The sequence below is a fragment of the Stegostoma tigrinum genome, chromosome 6, assembly GCF_030684315.1.
Source record: "Stegostoma tigrinum isolate sSteTig4 chromosome 6, sSteTig4.hap1, whole genome shotgun sequence".
Classification (NCBI taxonomy): Eukaryota; Metazoa; Chordata; class Chondrichthyes; order Orectolobiformes; family Stegostomatidae; genus Stegostoma; species Stegostoma tigrinum.
This window is the reverse complement of record NC_081359.1, coordinates 93,270,453-93,278,267: the sequence shown is the minus strand read 5'-3', so window position 1 is coordinate 93,278,267 and position 7,815 is coordinate 93,270,453.

The following is a 7,815-nucleotide window of genomic DNA, read 5'->3' as shown; positions in this document are numbered from 1 at the left end:
TGGTAGTTGTCTTTTGCTTAGATTGAGGTTTTCAAGACTAGGTGACAAAATTTTAATGTGGTAGGAGAAAGATACAAAGGAGACATAAGAGGCAAATTTTTTTATACAGAGGGTGGTTCGCACGTGGAATGAACTTCCTGAGGAAGTGGTCGATACGGGTACAAATACAATGTTTAAAAAGACATTTGGATAGATACACGAATGGGAAAGGTTGGAGGGTTATGGGCCAGGAGCAGGCAGGTGGGATTAATTTAGTTTGGGATTATGTTTGACATGGACTGGTTGGACCGACGAGTCTGTTTCCATGCTGTAAGACTCTGTGACTCAGTAGGTTGATGAGATTAACATGTTTTGTATGGTAGACGTGGATTTCCAAAGGCCTTTGTAATAGATTTACCAGCAAAGCACATAAAATAAAAGTTAGTGTCAGCATGAACCTGAAGTTAAATGATTGACAAGAAGAAAGTCGTGGTAAATGGTTATAAAATCAGATAATGATGAAAAAAATATACTGGACTACCAAAGCTGTCAAAGTAGAGAGAGAAACAGATTTAAAATTTCAGGTGAAGACTTTTCATCAGGACCCAGGGCAATAACCTGAAATAAGAACTCTGCCTTTCTCCCCACAATTTCTGCTGGACTTTCTGCCTGCTTCCATCGTATTCTCGTTTTATTTCAGACTTCCAACATTTGCAGCACTTTGCTTTTGTGTGGTGGAAATTTGATGTTTTCAGACTGGAGAAAGATTGATGCCAGAGCCACTACTTTCTTTCATATATGTTACTGGCTTGGACTTGGTTATGAAGGGCACAAACGTGTGGATGGCATACAACTTGAAGACATCATGAGGATGATAGAGATCAAATTCAAGATGAAATAAGTTAACTGGTGAAATCGATCGATGCACTGACAATAATCTTACTGGAAATGACCGTAATGCAGAGGTGATGCCTTTTGGTAGGAAGAATGTGAAAAAGCCATATAAAATACAGGGTATTATTCTAAAAGAGAGGCAAAAATAAAGACCTGGCATAAATAAGTACAATAGATTGAAGCTGAAAGTCAGGTTGCAGAAGTGGTTAAAAAGCATAAGGAAACTAGGTTTTTTTCAAATTCACTTGTGGGATGTCGCCGTTGCTGGATGGCCAGCATTTATTGCCTGTCCCTGGTTGCCTTTGATGGCTTGCTAGGTCATTTCAGAGAGCAGATGAGAGTTGGCCACATTGCTGTAAGTCTGGAGACACACATAGGCCAGGATGGCAGATTTCCTTCCCTAAAGGGCATTAATGAACAGGTGGGTTTTCCAACAATGGTTTCATGGCCATCAGTAGATTCTTAATTCCAGATTATTAGTGAATTCAAATTCCACCATGATGGGATTTGAACCCAGGCTCCCAGAACATTAGCTGAGTTTCTGGGTTAGTAATCTAGCAATAATACCACTAGACCATCACCTCACCATCTATAAACAGATGAATAGAAGGTATGGTTAACATTTAAACAACAGTGATTCAGCCTTCACTCATGTTTTGTGTGGAATTCAGGGCAGTGCTTTGTGGGACATTTTTAAAGAAGCTGTAGAAAAACATGAGAATGATTCCAGGGATGATGAAATTCAGTCATGTGGATATGATTGGAGAAGCTGCAGTCATTTTCCTTAGCGAAGGCTGAAAGTAGATTCAATAGTAGTGTGAAAAATCATGAAGGGGCTCTACATGGTAAGTAGAGATTGGTAAAAGAGCCAAGGACAAGCGGTCACAGATTTAAGATGATTGACATTAAATAATGATGATGATGGTAAGGACAGGTTGTGAATGGTTAGGATCTGGAATGCAATGAAGAGAGACAGATGTATTTGCAACTTCCAAAGGGAATTGCATAAGAGTCTGAAGAGAAATGACTTATAGCCCAACAAGCTAAGTGTGGGTGTGGAAGACCTAAAATTGCTCTTGCAGGGATTAATAGAAACACAACAGGATAAATGGCCTCCCTCTTTGCAGTAACGATTCCATGATTCAGTGGATGACTCATTCCAATTCTAAATTTAATCTGACCATCATTCAATTTTGGGCATTTTGTTATGTTGTGTGGTTCCAGAATTCATGCAAAGAGGATTATTAGACTTCACACAAGAGACAGCAAGGAAATCTGATGCAGTCAACCGCACACCACGCTAATTTGGAAATGTTATTTACCCTGTCTCCACTGTCACTTTGTTAAAATCTTGCAATTCCTCACTCACTACGACATCTGTTGTAAAAGATCCTGTGGGGCTGAATTTCCAAGCCCCTGAACAACTTGGGCAATGGTGAGTCAATTGGGAAAGTATGATGGGATTCATGATGTTGAGAAAAATAAAACTTAATTTTTCACCCAACACTTGAATGACAAGATGAGAATCCTGCTAGTTGAGTAGCGAGAGGCCTATTTCCATGCCCTTACATCTTATTGGAATCTAATTGTGGCTTATTTATACACCATTTGCCATTTTCCCACTGGGCAAAAGGAAGTTAGATGGTGACAATTCCCAACAAGCAAATCAGTGCAGGTACCTGGTGGCTCCAACAGAGCCTTCATCTTGACTGGGAGTGCTCAACGCTTCAGGGTATGTGCTATGGACAGTGATCACTGAAGCACCCTGTCTAATGGTTATTGGCATCACACATGCACCAATATCACCACACCGCCTTGTCCAACCCATTCACAATACAGTTCTCCACTCCAATGCATCGGCACTTTTCAGTGTAATGTTGCTGCCAGGGCACTTTGTGCACAGAGACAGGCACTGGATCATGGTGCACCTCAGGCCTCTTTGCTTGCTTTCTGAATATTTGCTTCTCACCTACTTGGAAGCTCACAACATGCTTTGTCTTACCTTTATATCCATCAGCACTTCATTCAGAGCTTAAAGGTTCACAGTAGTTCTGTCTTGTCTCATTGTTTAGCTCAGGCATAAAGTCAGGCAAGTTGTCACGGTTGTCAGCAGTGACCAGTAGAGGGGGTGAACATGTTGCTGCGCAGCATCTTAATATATCAGTGTTACACCTACAGCATGTGCCAGCCGCTTACACAGCAAACACTGCGTTTCAAGCAAAAAGCCATGTCACAAAATCCAATGAAAGTAGACTTCAGTCAAGTCAACAGGAAATGAACTTCAGCCAGGAGTCCCACCAGAGGTTTGGGTGTTGCTAATGAGATGTCCAGGGCAGTCAGAGTCATGGGGCCCATGCCACTGCAGTCTGGGGAATAGGCTATGGTCAATCTTGCAGATCCAGTACAATAAGTCCGGGAATAGAGTTATTATTGAGGAACTGCACAGATATCAATCAGGAGTCTGGTCTCTCATCAGTCAAGACCACGCTACCATTTTGATCTGGAGGTTTGGCTATTGTCAGTCCAGCTCCTTGCTGACGCTAAAGGTTACCATGAGCTGCTGCTATTGTAGAAGGGTCAGGGAAATCCATACACTGCTGGATATGGGCAACTGCAGAGTATGGTTTGCTGATGGTCACCACCATGTGGCTTCACAGGGGACAGTTAGAGGAGCAGTACATTTTGATGATTGGCATGGCAAGTTGTAAGCCTAAGACTTGAGGAGTAATGTTGGGAGATAATAACTTAAATGATGGATTTGGGTGGGAATATATGGAAGCTTACAAGACCATAAGACCATAGGACCATTAGATATAGGAGCAGAACTAGGCCAATCGGCCCATCAGGTCTGCTCCACCATTTAATCATAGCTGATATGTTTCTCCACCCTATTCTCCTGCCTTTTCCTGTAACTTTTGATTTCCTTAACAATCAGGAACCTATATATCTCCATCTTAAAAATACTCAATGATTTGGACTCTTCAGCCTTTTGTGGCATTGAGTTCCACAGATTCACCATCCTCTGGCTGAAAAAATTCCTCTTCATCTTAGTTCTAAAGGGTCATCACTTCACTCGAAGGCTGTGCCCTCAGCTTCTAGGATCTCCTACTAATGGAAACATCTTCACATCCACTGTATCTATGTTTCTTAGTATTCTGTAAGTTTCACTGAGATCCCCGCTTATCCTTCTAAACTCCATTGAGTGCAGACCCAGAGTCCTCAACCACTCCATATATGACAAGTCCTTCATCTTTGGGATCATTCTTGTAAACCGCCTCTTGACATCTTCCAAATCCAACACATCCTTTCTTAGATATGCGGCACAAAATTGGTCACAATATTCCAAATGCGGTCTGACCAGAGTCTTACACAGGCTTAGAAGTACAAAACTGTTCTTGTATTCTAGCCCTCTTGAAATGAGTGCAAACATTGTATTTGCCTTGATAATTGCTAAGTGAATCTGCATGTTAAGTTTAAGAGAATCCTGAACTAGGACTCCTAAGTCAGATTTCTAATGTCCAAAGTCTTTCCCATTTAAAAAATAGTTTATGCCTCTATTCTTCCTACCAAAATGCAAAATTCCACATTTTCCAACACTGTATTCCATCTGTCACTCCTTTTCCCACTCTCCAAGCTTATTCAAATGCTTCTGCACCACATTCAGTTCCTCTGCCATTCTTTTCCCTTCAGTAGTACTTCTCCAGTCTCATTTGCCAGAGTTCCAATATCCACTCTTAATAGTCTCTTACCTTTTATGTATCTGGGAAAGTCTTGGTGATCTTTTTTACATAACTAGCTCCCTTACCCTCATATTTCATCTTCTCCCTTCTTACTACCTTTTTAGTTGCCCTCTGCTGGTTTTTAAAGGCCTGCCAAATCTCTGACTTCCCACAAATCTTCATCACATTGTATGCTTCACCTTGTGCTTTTCATGATGTCCCTGACTTTCCTTGTCAGCCATAGTTGCCTTGACATTCGATTAATATGTTTCTTCTTCCATGGGATGAATTTCTGCTCTGTATCCCAGAATACCCCAGGAACTCCTGCCACTGCTGCTCCACCATCTTCTCAGCCATGGTCTCCTTCCAATCAACTCTGGCCAGCTCTTTTCTCATCTCTTCGTAGTTACCGCTACTCAATTATAATAAAGTAACTTCTGGTTCCAGTTTCTCCTTCTCAAACTTCAGTTTCTATCATATTATGGTCACTGCCTCCATGGGTTCTTTCACCTTAAGCCTCCTAATCAAGTCTACCTCATTACACATTGTCAAATCCAGAATTGCCTGTTCCATAGTGGGCTGTAACTACAAACTGCTCCTACTAAACACTTTGTAGAAATCTATTAATTCCCTTTTTTGAGATCTGCTACCAACCTGATTTTCCTGGCCCACCTGCATATTAAAGACCCCATGAATATTGTAATGGTATCTTTCTTGCATGCCGTTTCTATCTCCTGATTTATTTTTTTCCCCATTTCCTGAGCACTGTTAGGAGGCCTATACACAGCTCCCATCAGGGTCTTTTGTCCTTTGAGATTTCTTAACTCCACCCATGCCCTTCTGACTCTATATCACTTCTTGCCATTGATTTAGTTTCATTTCTAACTAATAGCATAGCCCCACTCCTCTGCCCATTTGCCTGCCTTTCAATAGGACGTGTATCCTTCGTTATTTAGTTCCCAGCCCTGACCTCCTTACAGCCAGGTCTGTGATACCCACAACATTGTAGCTGCCAATTTCAATCTGTGTGACACGCTCACTTACTTTGTTTCGTATGCTGCACACATTTCAGACCTTCAGTCCTGTGTCGACTGTCCGCCTTTTCATAGTTTGCCTCCTTATTTGCTGTACCTGAAGTTACATTCCTGACCCTTTCCATTTTCTCTGCCCTATTACTTGTTTTGGAAGCTTCATTAACCTCTGCTGAGCCCAAAGACCCTTTAAAGTTTTCCTAAATTTTCCATCATACTGAAGCACCACCACACCAGCCCCTCACTATTCTGTTTAAAGCCCTACCCAGAGTCCTACTTATGCAATTGGCCACTACTCTAGTCCCAGGATAATTCCCATTGGAACAACTCCCTCCATCCCCAGTTGCCAATGCGCCATGAACTCATTGTAGGATACCTGGTTGGCATGGATCAGCTGAACCATAGGATCTGTTTCAATGCTGTATGACTTATGACTGTATTTGAACCCATTTCTCTCACACCAATCTCAGAACTGACATGGTCAGTGGGGAATACAAGGAAGAATGAAGCATTCAAGTTTGGTGTTGAACCAGGCTGAGCCCGTGACCCACTCTGCAAAGTGCAACCTGTTTTGCCTTCAGTTCTCATCTGAAAGATGGTGAATGCAAATGTAAGATGCCTGCAACTTACACTTAAAGTGGGCAGAGTAAGTGTGATGTCTTTGTTCTGTCTGGGAACACAGGCTGCTTGTGTGAGGGCCTTCAAGGGCAACTGGATTAATAAGGCATCATTTTTAAACATAGTACCTCGTATATGAAAATCTAACTGCGCAGGATATAAATCCTGTCCGTACCAAACTCCACCATGTCATTGGTCAGTACTGACTGTTCATAATCTTCTCTGTGAAGCAGTGATAATCATAGGTGACCTTAGAAGTGTCACCTTCAGGCCAACATTCACAAAGACAATCCAAAATCTCATACATTGCACAAGGCTATGGAGCTAATGTCCTCTCAACTTGAACTCTAAGTATTTGTCAACATGCTCTTATACGCAACACTCCCTTTTTTGGGTTATACAAGGGTGGGGGTGGGAATGAGCAGGTTTCAGTAATCTTACCACATTTACAAACTCAGACTTTGTACATCATGTCTGTGCATTGTGTGTGTCACAATAATCTACTTTGACAAAGGATGTTACATATGGCCTTCCTTGTCAAAGTTCTCCCACTGTATGGAGGACTACACTGAACTGTCATTTGTGAGTGACTTGAATGTTGGCTATTTACATTACTAAGAACATTTGCAGCTTGGATATCTCTCCACACGTTCGCTAGAACAGTGACCAATGGTTTTAACTACAACAGGGGGTCACTGTCACTGTGGCCACAGTACAGAAAAAAGGGTTGGAGAAATTGAGGATGAACAGGTATGACAGCAAGCCCAGGACCACTAGGAACCTACAGCAGTTGTTGAACATGAAAAGGTCACAGCTGAAGGTACCCTCGGGATGTAGAGAAGATACAGGAGGTCCAGAGTCTATCTTCGTCAATGCCATTTACTCCCAAAGAATAAGGATCAGTTACAGCCGCCTCAATGAGGATGTTTTGGGACAATGTCACAGAACTGTTTCATATGCTGGAATAGGACCTACAACCCAAAGAGGGAGGTGGCCATTCCATCCCAATGGATGCTGTGATGACTGCTGTGCTGGAGTTCTGTGTGACCGGGTGCTTCAAAGTCGCCACTGGGGATCTGTGTGGAATCTCATAAACCTCCATAAGTAAACGTATCAAGGTTGTTCCTGAAGCAATTTGAGCCAGATCATACTGTTTTATCCTCACTTCCTCATGACAAGCTCAGTGCTGCAGCCCAGGCTGTAGAATTTTCTAGAATTGCTGGCTTCCCCAAGGTGTGAAGGCCCCACTCTCTCACTGAAAAGAGATGACTGCTGGTGCATTTAAGTTGAGGGTCATCGCAGCCCTAGCAAAGGGCGACAAAGTTGAGAGGGCAGGATCAACATGGCAACCTCAGCCAGTACAGGAATTAAACCCACGCTATTGGTTTCACTCTGCATCAGAGAGCAGCCATCCAACTGACCACATCCTCAAAATATATAGCGTTGTTGACTTGGTATACATGCCAGTGATTACACACTATCATCATGAGGTTGATTTGGGGTGACACGGTGGCTCAGTGGTTAGCGCTGCAGCCTCATAGTGCCAGGGACCCGGGTTCAGTTACACCCTCAGG